The following is a 19,284-nucleotide window of genomic DNA, read 5'->3' on the forward strand; positions in this document are numbered from 1 at the left end:
GACAGGCAAGTTTTTAATCCTTGTGTCTTGTTCTTATTATTGTTGTTTGGTTTTCTTTAGTAAATTCTTAAAATCTTGGAATTCTCAGGTGCATAAGCTCAGGATTATTGTTTTAAGATCTGTCCCCATTTAGAAGCAATGCATTTTTAGGTGTGGTCAACTTGTGCACCTTGCTTGGTATAGTTTTCAACGGGTAATAATTTAATCTTTCCCATTTTTCCTTCTTACTTATCCAGGCACTGCATGATACTTAAATAAGTTTGATATTCCTACTGGTGGATCCTTTAGAATTGACTGTGAGTTTTTTGTCTGAGGTTTTTAGAATGACCCTAGGAGCTCTAACAGCAGCATCCTTCCTTGCAAAGAAGACTCATTTCACAGCAGTAATCTACAAATATCTCATTGGGGAGACCTTACTTTCCTTGGTACTAGGTAAGGGGTAGAAAAAACTCTTCTCTGCAGCAATTCACAGCTTTTGATGACTTCCAACTGACTCGATTAGCTCGGAACTGGAATTTCTTCCAAATGTGAACTGAACAATAGGGCTGTTAATTAATGGTACTGCTGCTCTGCCCAATAGTGACTTGCCTAAATAAGTCTCCCATAGTAGTTTGTAGGAAGATCCGCGGGCGGCAGGGAGAAGGAATTCTACTGACTTGAGATATTCTAGAATACTTGGTTTTATTGCAAGGGTCGTGGGTAAAGAGGGTCTTGCCTTCAGCCACCAGCCTTGGCTGAAGGGAAGTCCCAGACAGAGTGAGAGGAAGAGCAAGGGGGTACGAGTTAAGAGAGAAAGGAGAGAGGGAGCAAGGTGGCAGGGGTCAGAGAGCAGGGGGAAGAGGTAAGAGCGAGAGCAGAAGAGGTGCTAAGAGAGGAGCCGGGATAAGAGAGGAAGAAGTAAGAGAGCAAGGTCCTTGTTGCAATGCATTATATTTCTTTTTGTGATGAATATTCTAATTTACAGTGACCAACCAATACAAGACACAAAATCCTATAGAATCTACATATAGCCCATAAGAACTACTACATTACCATACTATATTATATTTTAAACTCTAAAAACTACTCTTTAGAGTTTTCTGTTTTGCTGCATTGACCTTTGGATCCCTTAGCCAGCAGAAAGGTATTGTTCAATCAAAAGGGATTCTCCTTCAGCTCGCTAGGCTATTCTTTTCAAGTTATATAGTAACTAAGACTCGGTCCTACAGCTCAAAGTAAGCTTCCATTTCTATTTTGATTATAGGTTTGATATTTTCAGAATCTTTTGCTAAACAATCATATTTATAAGGTTTCCCTGATTCATCTTCCCCAACAGTAGTTTAATCCTGTTTAGTGAAAAACAGACAGCTTTTTGCTATGTTCTTATTACCTTCTTTGGGTGGTTTGGAGTCTTAAAAGCTTATTGAGCATCTCCCTTATATTTTCCCTCTTAAATCTAATAAAAAACCCAAAACCCAAACAAATGCCCTCCAGCTGTTGACTTGACACTGCAGGAATGCTTTGGGATTGGATCACAGTGGAGCCTTCAGGATATACGTTATGAAATCAAACACTGCATTTTTCTGTGTAGGTTCTTTTCTCCTTTTTATCACAAGCAGAGAAGCTCCTGCAGCATTGCAAGTGCGTCTCCTAGCCCGGGAAGCGAGAAATCGTTTTAGGCGCATCTAGTGCTCTTGGTGGCTGTATTCCATAGCTTTGCTTGGAGCAGCAGCCCCGCGTGCTTTCTGGGCTCTCCACAAGCAGAGAAGCTACTGCAGCAGCCGAAGTGCATCTCCTAGCCCGGGAAGTGAGAAATCACTTTAGGCAGCTCTAGTGCTCTCGAAGGTTGTCTCTGTAGCTTGGCTTGGAGTGGCAGCCCTGTGTGCTTTCTGGGTCTCCATAAGCAGACAGGCTACCGCTGCAGCGCAAGTGCGTCTCCCAGCCCAGGAAGCGAGAAACTGCTTTTTCAGCAGATCTAGTGCTCTTCCCAGCTGTTTCTTGTGGCTTTGCTTGGAGCAGCAGCCCTGCGTGCTGCCCGTGCTCTCCACAAGCAGAGAAGCTTCCACAGCAGCGCAAGTGCGTCTCCTAGCCCGGGAAGCAAGAAATCACTTTAGGCAGCTCTAGTGCTCTCGGAGGCTGTCTCTGTAGTTTTGCTTGGAGCTGCAGTGGCATTTGTTAGGGTAGGAGGGAATGGTATCTATAGCTGAAGGCAAAGAGAGGTCAGGGCATGTAATTGGCTGCTAATGTAGGTAATGCTAATTTGTTCATCTTTGCAAACTGCTTGACGAGTTGTTCCTTTCTTGGCTTCTGGGGATTTGTATCAACTAGAAATGCATGTGGTCAGTATTTACAGATGATGTTACATGGCCTGTTGGTAAAGGAAGCATAGCAGTTTATATGGCATTCTGCAGAAAAGTGGCGAGTCTTACGTTCCTCAATTCTTAACAAAAATTAACAAAATCCTGAAAATAGGTTTTGCAAAACGCCAATTTTTTCCCCCTATTACTAGAGATCAGCATAGTGACTTTAAGAAAGTAAAGGTTACCTATTTTTCTCCAAGAGCATCAAGTGCTTTTGATCAGTGTTTGTGTGCATCCATTATCCCTGTTCTTCTTTGGAGAACTTTCGCAATACTCAGATGATCTGTGTAGGCTGTAGACTGCAGTGGTGGACTGACTTAAAGGCTTCCACCTGAAAGAAGATGTTGTCCACATTTTGGGTTTTTCTTTGTCTGAATCTTTAAGGTCCAAAGGGTAAAATTCCAAGCTGTTTGAGGAACTCCAAAATAAGATATGACCAAGTACTTGTTTTTCATCACCTTAGTCACTACTGATTGTTTAGTCAAGTTATCCTGTGCATTGGATTTAATTGACTAGTTAAGCATGTACATCCAGTACCTACCTCCTCAATTACCTTCCTAGAAGGGTTTGACTGGGGAACAAGTTCTGAAGGCAAATATTTGGTATACTAAAAGTAGAATTTAGGAGTTGATTGCAGAGCACAGCATGCATAAATGGTTAAGAAGGATGCATCTTTTTCTGTTCCCTCTATGCTTGTTCTCATTTGAAATACTAAACATTCTGCAGGTTGGTTTGGGTTGGGTTGGGGGGTGGGGCCATGATGGAGGAGGATGTGGGTGTGTTTTATTTTTATTTCTAGAACAGTGTACAAAGAACTTTTTACACTATAGTGTTCAAAGAATAGTGTACAAAGTGACCCAAACCAGCAGTAGGAAACAATGCACATGTAAAACAAGGTCAGGTGTTTCACTCCAACAAGGTGATTGTCCTTCACAGAAATGTAGTCACATACTTACAGCATACTAGAAGGGATGACCTTTTTCTGTCCCAAATCAACCAGTGAAATACTCTGGCTCTTGATTTAAACCCCCAAGCCAGCTGTGTTTCAGGCTGCAGAAGCTGCAGCTGGTGTGTCAGAGGCAGGGTGCAGCCCTGGTTGCAGCCATCAGTGCCCGGGGTCCCCTGTGCCTCCATGCTGGGGCTAGATCTGCCTCCTTCCACCCCTGGTAGCCTTAGGGATACAGCACACTACTTCATCTGCTTTAAAAAAAACCCAAACAAACACACAAACAGCCCACTGTAAAAATATGCAAGTCTTCAAACTACTTACCAGTGCTTGCTTGGAGCTTGTTGATGAAGCAAATGTTTTTTAGGTAAACTGGTATTGCTGGTACTACTTTTAGATAAGGTTCTTCAGCTTCAGAAGGGAAGGGATGGTGGTCGTGTACCCTTGAGGAATGTTGAAAACAGTGAGACTGCTCAGGCATTTCAAGGTAGCCAGAAAATGGGTGTAGCAGTGGTTCCACTCTGTGCAGTAGCCTTAAGTCATGTAGTGACTGGCACTTCAGTGGGAATGTCACATTGATACCAAGAGATTGTGTCATGATGTGTTGCATGACAGCAAATTGGGCCCAAATTATACCGATTTGGACTGAGATGGACAGGCCACCTTCACTTAACCTGGCAGAGATGTAAGTCAATGATGTTTTAAAAGCAGCCCTAAAAAGCTGTCCCTTTGGGCTGTTGCAACTGTGCAAAGCTCTGTTGACAGGTCATTGGAATCAGCTGTAGGAATCTAATTGCAGTTTGACACTTCACCAGTCTGCATCACTAGGAGGCTTAATGGTTAGATTGAGAGGTGGTGCACATTTTTTTCAGAGTAACGGCCCAGTGAATAGCAGCATTCACTACCATGACTGCTGTTGTGGCCTTCAAGAGAAATGGGCTCGGCTTAGCACTGTGTGAGAATTCTTGGTTCATTCTAACAGAACCTCCTTGGTTCTGTTGGTTTGGTTTCATAGCTGGAGCATAGGCACAGCATTGGAAACAATCCCTAGGGCAGAAGTGGAACATATCCAGAGCAGAGGACTTAACTGTCCTTCAGCAGCACAATCTAAATGAGTGTAGTCTAACTGGGGGAGTGCTGACCATGAGTGCTATCAGATTTTTGAAAAGTTCTTATTTCTGTCAAAACAAGAAAGAAGGAAAGTGATGAAGATGAAATCCTTTCCTCTTAAATCTGCCTACCCAACAGCTTCAGGGGTAGTTTGTAGGATCATCCGTGGATGGCAGGGAGAAGGAATTCTGCTGACCTGAGATATTCTAGAATACGTGGTTTTATTGCATGGGTTGTGGGTAAAAAGGGCCTTGCCTTCAGCCACCAGCCTCGGCTGAAGGGAAGTCCCAGAGAGAGCGAGAGGATGGACAAGGGGGTATGAGTTAAGAGAGAAGGGAGCCAAGTGGCAGGGGTCAGAGAGCAGGGGGAGGAGGTAAGAGTTAAGAGAGGTAGAAGTAAGAGCTCAAAGATGTAGAAGAGAGCAAGGTCCTTGTTACAATGCATTATATCTCTTTTTGTGATGAATATTCTAATTTACAGTGACCAACCAATACAAGACACAAAATCCTATAGAATCTACATATAGCCTGTAAGAACTACTACATTACCATACTATATTATATTTTAAACTCTAAAAACTACTCTTTAGACTTTTCTGTTTTGCTGCATTGACCTTTGGATCCCTTAGCCAGCAGAAAGGTATTGTTCAATCAAAAGGGATTCTCCTTCAGCTCGCTAGGCTATTCTTTTCAAGTTATATAGTAACTAAGACTCGGTCCTACAGCTCAAAGTAAGCTTCCATTTCTATTTTGATTATAGGTTTGATATTTTCAGAATCTTTTGCTAAACAATCATATTTATAAGGTTTCCCTGATTCATCTTCCCCAACAGTAGTTGTAATGTGTACTCAGCTATTTTAGCACTGAACGGATATTGGAGCCACCTAAGAGAGAGCTTTCCTATGGAGTACTGTAAAACTGCCATAATGGTAACCAGTTTCCATACAGTAGTTTGAGCACAGAGGTAATAGATGTATGAGCTTGGATATTTAACCCTGACTGGCTCAAGAGCCAGTGTTGACCTTTGTGTTTTAAATCTAGTCTTAGAGCATTGCAGAGATCACTGTTGTGACAAGGGGATGCTGATTCATACATAAACTGGAGATGCTTTCATGATATCTTCAACTAGCTTTGAAAACCTATGAATATCTGGTATGCTGGAACTTGAGAGACATGGCCAAGGTTTCCCCAAACATTTTGTAATATCATGCTATAGCTTTCATTCCTGAAGAAATAGCATTGAGCATATTTCTGGCAAAATGCTGAAAGAATAAGCTAAAAAGAAAAAAATCCTTTACTGGGAAGGATGGAAAAAAATGAGATGCATTTATTTGAGTTAAAATTACTGTGGACCAGGCCCAAATATATTTCACAATAAACACAACTGATTTTGAGAAAAGGAGGAATTTCTTAGCTGCAGAAAAGCAGGAATTTCTTAGCTGCTTGTGTTTCAGTTCATTTGTATTCCTCGTCCTTGCCCTTTCATTTTCACTATAAAACATTCCTCAGGCTCAGTGAGCAGACGTGAAATAGGTTCTGTGCATCCTTGTAATTCAAGTGGTCAGGATCAGACAGATTTCTACAATAAAAAGATACAATTAAAACTGGGACATAGCCTACAGTGGGAACTACTGTGATTTTTCTTCTCTCAAAACATTTTTCCACTTGAAATTGATCTCTGTAGAAAACTTTAAACATTCTGCTACTCCTGAGAGTGATTAATAAAAGAAACCTGGGGTATTTATTGTGTGACAATGGTGTCCCTGCTGTGAACCTTTGTTCCTAGCTCACTGACCATTATCTCACACCCATGATCCAGAATGTAGGCACATACATACCCAACAGTTTTTTCTTGCCTACTTGACTTTTTAAATTTTTATTATGTGATTATTGCATTCATTTTGTCAATAATATCTGAAATAATTTACCAGGCAGTTTTGGATAGAAGACAAATATGTAGCAGACAAGAAAAGTCTCATAGAGTAAGTAGAAGGCCTTTGCTCACTTTGTTCACTCTTGCTCTCTGATAATTCACGAAAAGTACTCTGAGAAACGTACAGGTGGCATGAAAGACAAAAAAGTTATATAACCAGAAAACAAGTTATGTAACTCCACATGAACACTGCATGATCAGAGAGCTTACTGGTTAAAGTACAAGTGAACAGGAACAAAGGTAGTGGCAGACAGCCAATTAATGTTTTAGTTTGCAAAAATGCTAATAAATATCATTTTAGCCAGAGTATTCTTAGCACAGTATAAAAGCTTGGCATTGTACTACAGGAAATAAAGTCTTGCATTATGGCAATAAAGTTGATTCTCTTTGGAACAAGAACCAAGAGGATCTGTGTTTTCATTTATCATTGCTACATGAATACATATATTTTACTCCTAGAAATCTGAAAGTGAGTTCTATTTAACAGCAGTTTGTGAGAAGTATAGCAATCAAGCCTTAAATATGCCAATCTATGTAAATAAACTCATATTATCAGTCAATCTCTTCAATATATTAATGTGTTTATATGTGACTTTATTCCTATATAAGAGATGAAACTATAGTCATTTTTTTTTTATTTATACTAACCAAAGTTTTAATTTACATTCACGGAGTTGGGGATGTACTTAAGTCCTTGTGTACCTAAGACTTCCTTTACTATCCAGTGTGTGTTATGCCCCCAAAGCAAGCACCACCGCTCCAAGTGATGCTGTTACTGCTGATTTCATTAGTTCTTTTATCAAGCTTCTCATTATTAAAATAGTTTTGAGAAAAAAGGCATGTTTAACTGAGAAATAATTCTTTTTGTACAGCTGGTAATTACTAGGAAAGTATATAATAGCTGGGAACAAATTGGTTTGAGAATTCATGAAAGAGGTAAAGACTATTCTGTTATTCTCAGAATTCAGATCGTATGATTTATCAGGCATCTGCCGTGAAAATATGATTAAAATGTTAAAAGCTGTTTGTAGCAGTGCATCCCCCACCTTAACAGGTGTTTGCATATTAGGAAAGAGTTTAAGTTTCACCCCTGATCTTATAAGGAAAAAGAACCTGGAACTTCAATGCTCTTCTCACCATAATTGGCCCAAGACCAAGACAAAAGCACCTGTTGGATCCTTGAGCTGTACCTTAAGAACTGTAGCTATTTCTATTGGGCAGCATGCCAAAAACCCCTCTTTGATCACTGAATACTTAAGGGAGAGCACGGAGATTTTCAGGGCATTTTTGGCGTGTCTTAGGTGTAAGGGACCTCCCTGCACTGTGCATGGCTTACTCTTTTGTTTTGTATGGTTTGTTATTTTTGTCTTTATTAAAACCTTTTGCTTTTCCAAACACCTCCGATCATGCTGCCTGGCTATTTTTTATAAGCCATTTTCTGAGGCTGCGGGCAACCCTCAGTGTAATGCACCTTCATGGGGCTAATAACACTCTGGCCCCACACACAAATGCATCAGCTGTTGTCTTAAGGAAAACATAATTTTAAATTAATTCATTAAAATTGAATTAAAATTTTGTATGCTGGTAGGACTAATTTTTAGGAAAACTAAAAAGAGGACATAACCCACAGTAAACATATATGTGTATATGTACATATATAGATGGACAGGTGTGTGTATACATGTGTAGATATAAATGTACACACATATGTACTGTTTATTTTGAATGCCAGGCAAAAGAAAAGCAGGACTTTATTTAAATTCTACAATCCATTTTCTGAAGAGGATTATCTCAGAGCACCTACTAGCAAGCTAATTTCTCTCTTGGTGTGGTGTTCTCATGCCTGTGAAGTAGGTGCATGAATTACTAATTTTTTATCTTGAAGGTTCATGCCTATATTCTGGAAATAACATCACAAAAACTCAAGGAATGTCAGGTCAGACTGAAAACAACACTGAAAAGATAAACCAAAAAAGTAAAAAATGCAGTTGTATAGATCAAACCCTCTCTATGTGTATATGTGAATAGGCTTTTTACCTTGCAGTTAACTGGAACTTTTCTTTCTGAAATTGTGATAGATAAGAATTGTTATGAAGTTATAAGTTGTTGGTTATAGAGTTGTAATGTTTTGTTAAATTTAGTTCAAGAGTTATAATGCTGTTTGGCAGTTTTGTCCACTCTGTATCCCTTACCCCAAAATCCCACTTAGCTGATTCTGTCGCCTTTCCGTCGAGTCAAGCCGTTGCTGCTCCCTGGCATCACCGCTCCCTGGCATCACCGCTCTCCATTTCTGCTGCTGCTTTACCTGCCTGCATCCTGCCTGCACCCAGCCTGTCCCATTGGCTTGTTCCCTGCTTGCTCCACTTCCTGTCAGATCCTCTTCCTACTTCCTGCTGACAACCAGCCTGTCAGTCAGGCTGCTGCTGCCACCCTTATGGGAATTAAAAGAGTCCAGCTGCATGATGGGACCATATCAACACCAAGAGCCCCTGGCCGAAACGAGGCAACTCAAAGTTTAAATCTGCCAAAGACAGCACTGGACTGACCATACACAAGGGTATTCATGCCGAGGGTTTTCATAAGCTTTTGTATCTCACCATAACTCACAAAGTACTTAAAGAGCAAGACACCCCTGGACTCCATGAGCCAAGAGAGTTCTTTGAAACCCCCGCGAGGCAAGAGCTCCCACTCTGCAGCACGGGCAGCAAAGTGGATTGCACCTCTTCCTCAGCGGTGTGGACGAAAGGGAGCAGCACCTGCGTAGGCCACCCCTCGAGACCCTGTTTAATAATAAAGGCATTTAAAGGAGGAAACTGTGTCTCCTGCCATTTGTAACAAAATGAACAAGATTTTTCCCATTATTTTGTAACTGATTGATACATTTATCAGAATATGAATCCAGTGGCATTGGCTTTTAGAAGGTTGTGGGCAAGGACTGAATTCCTTTTCACAAATAGGTTTCTGAAAAGGTATAGGAAGGAAGTCTGGATGTTCTTATACAAAATATATAGGTCCATGGAGCATTGCTGTTATCTGCTCTTGAAGCGTTAATGTTTTCCTTTGGTAGGTTCATAAAAAAGAATTTGCATTAACTACAAGTGCATGTTAAGTGTAACCTTGTTAAAACCAAAGAAGAGCCTTTATTGAAATTAGTAAATATTTTCAGTAGTGAATTCTGTATGGTTAAGAAATAAGGAGTGAATAAAATCATCAGATAAGCTTAGAGAAGGCAAGTTGTAAACCAGCTCAACAGTAAGGAATGCATGCAGGTTGAACAAATGTTCAACCACATGTTGAGCAAATTCCTACTTTCAGCAGCTGCTCTTACAGCAAAAGGCTCTAGAAGTAAAAGCCAGTGCAGGGCTGCACCTTCTGCTTTCCTCACGTAAGTGACAGCAAACTCACCCAATCACTGTCCTTCCCTTCTCCACTGCATCTACGATTGTATTCTCTGCATCTCAGAATCTAAAGGCAAGGCACAATTGCTTCCACAGAAGGCTGGAAGAGGAACACGTAGCAGGACAAGTAGCTGTCATTGAACTGCTTCCTCGTGACTTGCTGTTATGGGTTAACACAGTTTGGTTTTTAGTTGAAAAGGAATACGGAATAGTGCCCTGCCAGAACCCAGAATTCTTTGGAAAGGACAGGGACCTATCAGGGGCCAGTTCTTGGATTGACATTTGGTTTGACCACTGAGAAAAATGGAATGCGACATTTGGTAACACCCATATAAAGGTGGGACTGGGTGCAAGGGCCCTCTCTTTCTCCCAGCTGGCTACCAGGTGACATCATGGGCAGACAAGGAGGGCCCAGCTTAGGCCCTGCTGCCCCAATGAGCCCTGGCCTGGCCGGCCAGGAGCCGCTGCCCATGGGGTGGGGTGGCCCCACCAGCTGAGCCCCTTTTCCCCTGGCTGCCAGCAGGGGAGAAGGGAGGCTGCAGCTCAGGGCTGGCCGTGTGCCAGGGGCCGTGCCAGTGGGGGGCCTGGCCATGGCTGAGCCCAGTGACAGCTAGCAGCAGGGGCGGGGAGGAAAGCCCTGGCTGCTAACATCTAAGGAGTACTAAGCTCACTTCGGCAGCTGCCCTTGCTGCCAGCCAGGGCTGGGGGAGGGATGTTCTTCCCCGCCCCACCCTGGGCCCCAGGGAGCAGCCAGCAGGGGAGAACAGCCAAGGCCATGAGATCAAGGGTGGAAAAGAAGGCATCCAGCAGCCACCCCCACCTGTATGGCTTTGTGATCTTTGTAACTGCCGCCTGGCAGAGATCATGTGACCACCGCAGGCCTGAGCAAGTTAACTCATTCCTGCCAGCAGATGGAACGTCCACAGCACAAGCCCTTCCCAGAGTGAGAACAGACAAAGTGATTGAAATGTAAAAAGACACAGCATGAGATTGAAGTCACTGAAGAGAGTAAAAAGACTATTTAGAACAAAGGAGGAGGAGTAGCCTAATTTGGCTGGACATCTCTAGTAAACGATGGAGAATGGACTATTTCTTTTTTTTTCCTGTAACATATGAATGCTCTTGGGGAATGTAAAGTTCTAGTTAAAAGTGATACGATATAGCAGAATTTCTTAGAGAAGGTGGACATGATTTGTATTTAGACTGTAATTGAATCACCTAGACTGGGCCTCATCATTGAGGCCTGTAGGAGTTAGTGGCGGAGGTAGAAATTCAGTGCCAAGTGTATGGCGCAGTTGGAATTACAGTTTAAGGTGTTAGCAAGGGACAGAGGGTTTTATAGTAGTTAGCAAGTACAGTAATTAGTGTGGACACAGTAGCTGCCTTAAGAGTTTGTTCAACAATAGGTGTTTGCATTCTTCCCTGTGCTGTATGCCAATAAGAATACACCTGTGAATGTAAACTATGTAGAAGTGTATAAAACCTGCCATTTTAGATGGAATAAATGGAGAACGTAGCATTAATCATACTGGTTGGATCTGCGTTTTGCTCTCGCCCAAACTTCCCATTATTTTAGGGTTCCCTCACTAGTATACAATGCTCTTTGCTCTTAAGGAAAAGGACATTGTTTAGTTTTTGAGATGATGATTTTGGAGACAGAAGAAAAGAATCTCTGTTTTATATTAGAGGAGGCACCCTTAAAGAATACCCTTAATAAGCAGACATTGACCCATATGAAGTGTTGGGAAGGCTGCTAATGGGTAGGATTTCACAGTTTGCAGAGGTTCCTTTCAGGCCACTGCAGATTTGTGGCATGGAAGCCACCAGAGGACTGTTCCTCTTCTGGCAATGTCTCCTTCATAGGACTCTAGGAGAGACTCCTCTCCCCAAAGAACTATGAAAGACTATTTTAAATGGTGAAACTGACTGAAAATTACAGGTTTTGTCTCTTTTATGTTTTATGTGAGAAAGTGAATTGTAGGAGCATCCATCGACGGCAGGGAGAGGGAACTCTGGAGACCAAGGAGGCTCTTGGAACACGTGGTTTATTGCATGGGTCGTGGGTGAAAGAGCCTTGCCTTCAGCCACCAGCCTCGGCTGAAGGGGTGTCCCCAAGAGAGAGGGCTAGCTCCTTGTTACAATGCATTATATCTCCTTTTGTGTTGAATATTCTAATTTACAGTAACCAACTGGCATAAGATTCAAATCCTACAAAATCTACATACAGCCTATGAGAACCTCTATATTACCATATCACTGTATTCTAAACCTAAAAGGCTACTTTCTTATCTACCTTTCCCCTGATACCTTGGTGGGGCTACACCCTTGAGCCCCTTGGTGTCCCTTTGTTTGCTATTATCAAACCCATCTCTAGCTAATCACTGTCTTCCTGCCTTGCCATGCTTACACCTCAAAGATTGCTTTCATTTCTATTTCACTCACAGACTTTATATTTTCAGAATCTCTTGCCAAGCAATCATATTTGAAGGCTTTTCCTATATCTTTCCCAACAGTGAATTGTTAGTGGGGAGGAGGAGTGCTTTGAAAGTTTTCATTTTGATTTTCATTTTTCCTTCTTCTTGTGTGTGTTAATAAGTCTATTTGTTTTATCTTTAAGCTTGAGCCTGCTTTGCCTCTCCTAATCCTTCTTCACAGGAGAAAAGGAGAGTAAACACTAATTTGGCAAACAGAATTCGGCGAACATAAAACCACTACACTTGCCAGTGTGTATTTGGCTGGATGGGTATTGGCAGCCATGCTGTTTTTATACTCTATATGCTGCACACACCAGCCCAGTGTTCTGAGGCTTCGTTGTTCGCCTTTTGTAACCTGTGGCACTTTCATTCTCCCAGAAGCGAATGGTTGTCTACTTCACACACAGAACACTGCCAGCAGCGAAGCACTCCTAAGCATTGCTTCTGCTGAAACACAACTGGGCCATGCACTTTCCTTCTACATACTAGATATCTCATCATTCTGCCTTTCTTGTCTGAATCTAAACGGAAAGCTTCTCAGCTACATCTCACCTAGATTACTGCACCTAGACATCAAGCTTGCCCGGAACTTGTATTTGCACCATATTCAAGGGACAGTCCTTTGTTTTACAACATGCAAAGTGCCACCAGATCGCTGTGCTCTTTGCACGGTTCTTCTCTGCTTGAATACCACCGAGCAAATTACAGCTTTGCAAGGACTAAAGACATGGAGAGACGTCCACAGAAAAAATGTGCCCAGACAAAAATGTGTACTTCATGTCCCCTTTTTGTTGCCCAGACTGTGGTGCTCTGTTGAATGCCTCAGATGTAGAATGACTTACCCGGCAAGGGCTTCTTTGCTGCCACATTTCACTGAGCCAGAGACACATGGACAGTTTAGACCTCTGAAACAAAAAAGATATGAGTGTACACTTAAGCTGAGGAAAAACTGTGCACAACACACAGTGATGTGTGTAGTATACATGCTGTAAAGTGGCAAAGCTGAATGCCACTGTCACTTTCAGTTCTGTCTGGATCACCTAAGGCAAAGAATGGAGCGGCAGGAGCACCGGGCTTGCCTGAGCAGCGTACCAAATTGCAGTGGTCCTGGAAAAGCTCATTCACAATCAGAGTCAGATGAGCTTTCTCTTGCTGCTTGAAAAAGTATCATGTCGCTATTGAACTTCATCTCAAAACGTGGTAATAGTCTCTTTCTTATATCTGAAGTGTTGCAGAGTCCTTTACCTCAAAATCACACCAAATCACTCCAAAATCACAGGAAATCACCACAAAATTGGCACTGGCACCCTCAAAAACCCCCAAAATCACCCCAGTACCCCCCAAAATCACCACAAAAACTACCCCATGATCACCCCAAAAATCACCCCAAAATCGCTTCAAAAATCACCACAAAATTGCCCAAAATACCACCAAAATTACACCAAAACCTCAAAAACTGCCCCAAATATCACCTCAAAAATTGCCCCCAAAACCCCAAAACAATCCCCAAAATAACCCCAAAAATCATCCCCAAATTGCTACAACATCTTCTGAAATGACCCAAAATCGCTGCAAAATCAGTTTAGGTACAATGAAAAATCACAATATATTCGTCCAAAAATGACCCCAAGATCGCACCAAAAATCATCCCAGAAACCTTAAAAATGAACCCAAAATCACTTGAAAATTTGCTTTGGCACCCCAAAAAATCATTGCAAAATCACTCCAAGATCAATCCAAAACTCACCCTAAATTGGCTTCAGCACCCCCAAAAATCAACCCAAAATCGCCACAAAATTGCCTTAAAGGCACCTGAAATCACCCCAAAATCTGCTGGGCTGGGCAGAATTACCACAGCTCAGAAAGGCCACAGGTGGTGCAAATGAAGCCGAACCTGGGCCAGTGGTGAAAGTACACACAGGGCTAGGCTGAGGGCTTGAGAGAGGATGAGGAGGATGAGGAAAGAGGACTCCTCATCCTTGCCTTACCAGAGGGTCCTTCCCCAAGAGCTTTGAACCTGCCTGCAAGTGCCTGAGCTCTCGGTCCCCTTGGCCATGGCAGTTGTGCGCACTAGCGAGGTCTGTGAGAAGACAGGTTGACCTCATGGCACCAGGGCTGTGCCCTTGCAGCCCTGGGGACACTGGGCACCGTGACACTGCTGTCCTTCCCTGGGCATGGCCCAGCACAGCCCAGGCTGCCTCCAGGGAGAGTCCTGGGCTCTGAGAGGGACAGGATCTCCTGTCCCAGGGACCGGAATTCGGGCCTTGGCCCTTCTGTTCCATCAAAGAAAGGATTTGCTCAGCACCAGAGCTACCTGCCCCGTGCCTCTGCCTGCCTGCAATCACAGCCTCCAATTTTCGGCTCTAATGAGGCCCTGGGGAGGCTTCATCAGAAAGGGCTTTCACTGGGAACCCTTATGCTCCAAGACACTTTGGGGTTTTCTTCTGACTTGGATTTCTTGAGGGACTGCTGCTACCTCCTCTCAGGATCTGAGGATCATGGAACAGGATACCAAATACACTACAGGGCTCATTAAAATGAAGAAAGGCTTATTGAGTGGTTACCTTCCCCTTTGTCAAGTCTTCAACACTTGTACAGCTAATTAGAGAGGTTTGAGGACTGGAGATAAAGATTCCAATGACCACTTTGAAGAGGTGATTACAGCATTATACAGCTGACAGTGATCCGGGTATCCTAAGGAGGCCACAGCCAATGGAAAAACAGTTCCTCACAGCCCAACATGGGATGGAGAACTCTGTCCATCACCTGCACTCCCTGCCCTTTGTCTCAGTGCCTACCTGGGACCTGCCTCACTTTCTGTGGCATGAGACTTCTACACTGAATTCTGTAATGATGTTACAGCTCCTTTGCAGCAACTTCCACCTTCTTTCACTCTAGATCTGGCTGCAAACAGGCATGGGAGGTTTCTGCTAATTATAAAAAAGAAAATATCTTAATTAAAAGTAATAAAAACAAAAATAGCTCCCCCCCCCAAAAAAAAAAAAAAAAAACAAAACAAACCAACACAAACAAAACCAAGATAAACAAGTAAAAAGCCATATTCCAAAACCCACAGCAAACTCCATAGTGAAACATAATAAACAGTAAAACACAACAAATGCCACCCACATCCTCCATGACCCCTGCAGACAGTGCCTGCTCAGGCAGGGAGGTGTTGCAGAGGGCCAGGTCAGCCTTGTGCCCAGCCCAGGGACCCCTCACAGCCCCATGGGTCCCAGCCCCGCTGAGGTTTTGGGGGGGTCTCAGCTGTCTCTGCCTCGCCTCCTGCAGCTGCTGGCACACCACGCTGGCCCCTGCATGTCCCACTGCTCGTCCAGGACTCTGCCACAAGTCTGGCACTGCAGAATCTCCACGTGCCCATCGCACCACCTCCTGCTGCCCAGCAGGCACATGGACATGGAGACAGCAAGGCCTGGGGACAGCAGAGCTGTCACTGCCCTGGGGGGCACTTGGGAGCCCCCAGCTGCTGTTGCTGGGGTCACCTGGGCACTACTGTGGGTGGGCTGGAGTTTTGCCAACACTCACCTGAGCAAAGGACAGCAGCAGCGTTCCCGCGGGAGCAGGGTGAGGCCCCCAGGGCAGTCACCAGGCACTGCTCAGGGTGGCCTTCCGTCGCAGTGGAATGAATCCCTCCAAACAGGTCTGGTACCTCTCCCAAAATTCGGGAATGGACTTGGCAAACCTACACTTGAGGTGGCCACAGAGAATGTGGGTGTCTGAGAGGTCTCATTGGGACGCACAGAGGGTTCCCTGGGTCCCCAGAACCTGGAACTCCACTCTCCCCTTGCACAGGGTGCTGCCATTCACCAGCTTGAGCCCTGTTTCCTCAAGGACAGGGAAGGTGAGAGTGGGAGGTGGGAGCTCAGTGGCTGTGGGAGAGGCCACAGGGACAGCATGCACAGTGCCATCAGCCCTGTTACTTGGGACCCTGTTGTTTCAGATCCGGCACAGCAGCAATCTCAAGGCCCTTGTGCTCTGCCAAAGCGGCATTTGGGGGGCATGGCAGGGACTGGCAAGGGTGGGCGAGAGGGTGGCAAAGCAGGGACAAGATGTGGGGCAGAGAGGACACCGGGACACCCCAAAAAGCCACCCAAATCGTCCCACCCCCTCCCCAAGCCTGCCCAACTTCACCTCTAGGATGGCTTCAAAGTGCCCTGAAACTTGTGCATGGCTGGGGAGGTGAGGGGGAGGAACATCTGGACCCTCCCACTTCTGTGTCCCAGCAGCTTCACACCCAGCTAGGAGGAGTAGCAGAGCCAGGCTTGCCAGGGGTGTTCTGCAAATTTCCCCCACACCAATGAGACAGCTGGACACTTGGGAGGCTGCCTCAGCCTTCATTGTCCACCAACATCCCATGAAGGAGCAGGACATCCACCAGCAGACGCTGATTATGGAGGCTCACAATGCTTCCTTTCTTCCATGAGGTTCTGTCAAGTCATAGTAGAACCTTGGTACTGTATTGTTCTGTAGCCTGACAATGCTCTCCTGGGTTTCATGAGGTTCCACTGTGACATACTGCAGTCTTGGTTCCATGAGGATCTCTTGGGTTTCCTGAGGCTCCAGTATGTCCCATTAGAGCCCTGTTTCCATTGTGTTCAATAACTTCACAGTGTTCTCCTGTGTCCCATGAGGCCCTACTGTGACACATTGGAGCTGCGGTTCAGTTAAGTTCCATAAACTCACTAGCTTATGGAACCTAATTGGGTTCCATGATGCACACCTTTTTCACGAGTTCTGTCAACTGACAATTGCCATCTGCATTCCATGAGGCCCAGGTAGATCACATAAGAGCCTTGTTTTCCTACGGTTCCACTACCTCACTAGAGTCTCCTGAGCTCCATGAGGCCCCACTGTGTCACACTGGAGCATTGGTTCCATGAGGTTCCATACCATCACTATGGTATCTTTGGTTCAATGAGGCTTCTCTAAGTCACATTAGAGTCCTGGTTCCATTGGGTTCCATAATGGGGGGAAATAAGAAAAGCCTTACAGAATAAGGACCTTTTTTCACCTTTGTAAAATCCTGTTCACTTCTGTTCACTTTTGTTCACTAAAAAGCACTCTGGGAAGGGTTCAGCTGCAAGTCGGATGGCCGGAGAGTGAGTTGATGGTCGCCTCATACGTGAGGCAGTGGTCGGCTGGGGAGACGCGTGGACACCACATGATCAGAGAGCTGACTGGGTAAAGGGACGCGTCAACAGCAACACCGCAGTGGCAGGCAGCCAGTGTGTGCTTGTTTGGGCTAAGTTTCAGTGGAGTTTGAGTGAAGTTTTGAGTATAAAAAGGCTCCATTCATTCCGATAAACAATCTTGTTCAGAGCAAGCAAGGAGCTCCGTTTGTCTTTGTTCCCTATGGCTACAGTTTAGATTTGGGGTTCACCCCCTGAAAAACACTGGTTCACCCAAAACTCTAAAACCAGTATTGACCTGTATGAACCAGCATCAACAAGTATGGACCAATATGGACCGGTATAGGCTGGTATGGGCCAGTATAGACCAGTATGAACCAGTACAGACTAGTAAGGGCTCTCCCAGTCCCTCCCAGTCTGCTTTTAACACTTCCCAGTGCCCTCCCAGTCTGCTTTTAACCCTTCCCAGTGCCCTCCCAGTATAAACCAGTAACCCCAAACTCCCTTTTAACCCTTCTTTTCCCCCTTCAAACCCTTCCCAGTCCAAACCAGCGCCCTCCCAGTCCCTCCCAGAATAAACCAGTACAAACCAATTTGCACCAGTCCTCTCCCAGTGCTCCCGGTGTGCACAGGTTCCAGCAGGTGCCCACCTGACAATCCCGACAGATTGGCCACCAGGATGGTGCTGGTCAGGGACAGCATCTGGGTGGGTGGCACCCCCTGCAGGGCAGGTAAATCCCAGTTCAAACCAGTATAAACCAGTATAGCCCCAGTAAATCCGTTTCATCTCAGTAACTTCCAGTACCATTAGGGGCAACATCTGGGCAAGGTGTGGCCCCTGCTGGCCAGGTGAGGACCATGCCCAGTCCAAACCAGTATAAGCCAGTATAGCCAAAGTAAATCCCAGTGCCCTCCCAATCCCCTCCCAGTCCAGCCTAGTAACCCCCCAGAGACTTCCCAGTTCATCCCAGTAACTCCCACTGACCTCCCAGTATGGCCCAGTGACCCTCCCAGTTCAAACCAGTGACCCCCTGTATAGATAAGTATGGCTGTCACCTCCCAGTATGGACCAGTAACATCCCAGTGACCTCCAAGTCCATCCTGGTCCCAAACCAGTATAAATCAGTCCCAAAACAGTACAAGACCAATATAAACCAGTATAAAATACAGTATAAACCAATATAAAATACCCTTCAACCCCTATTTATCCCTTTTTTTAATCCCTTAATCCTCTCCCAGTCCTTTCCAATCCCCTCCCAGTCCTCCCCCAGTATAAACCAGTACAAACCAGTACCCCTAGGAAGATGTCTTTGGCCTCCTGGTACTGCCTCAGTTTCTCCTCCCGCTGCCACTGTCGGGTGGAGTCTGGGGGGTGGAACTTGAGCTGCCCGTGCTGGGACAGGGAACTGGGATGGACTGGGAGCACTGGGAGGGACTGGGGAGGGGACTGGCATAAACTGGGAGCATCACTGGGCTATACTGGGAGGCACTGGTAAGTTAGTGTGAGTTAGTTACTGGGATGAACTGGGAAGTCCCTGGGTGGCTACTGGGCCATACTGGGAGGCACTGGGAGGGGAGTGGAAGGGACTGGGAAGTTATGGGTAGTTACTGGTGAGCACTGGGGGTCACTTGGAGGAGACTGGGACTAAGTGGGAGGGACTGGGATGTGACTGGGAGGGACTGATGGAAACTGGGACATACTGGGAAGGGGTCTGTGGGCAGCGGATGAGACTGGGATGTACTGGGAAGAACTCGGAGGTTACTGGTGGACACTGGGGGGTACTGGGAGCCACTGGGAGGAGACTGGGAGTAACTAGAATAGAACTGGGAGGGGAAACTGGGAGCACTGGATGTCACGATCTGCTCACACAAGCAGGGTTCGTGATGGTTCGTTTTAGGGATCTCAGAGCGCAAAAGACACAGCGGGGGACAAAC

This window comes from Chamaea fasciata, unplaced genomic scaffold (assembly GCF_029207755.1).
Source record: "Chamaea fasciata isolate MVZ Bird 193981 ecotype frontalis unplaced genomic scaffold, bChaFas1.0.hap1 SCAF_105, whole genome shotgun sequence".
NCBI lineage: Eukaryota > Metazoa > Chordata > Aves > Passeriformes > Sylviidae > Chamaea > Chamaea fasciata.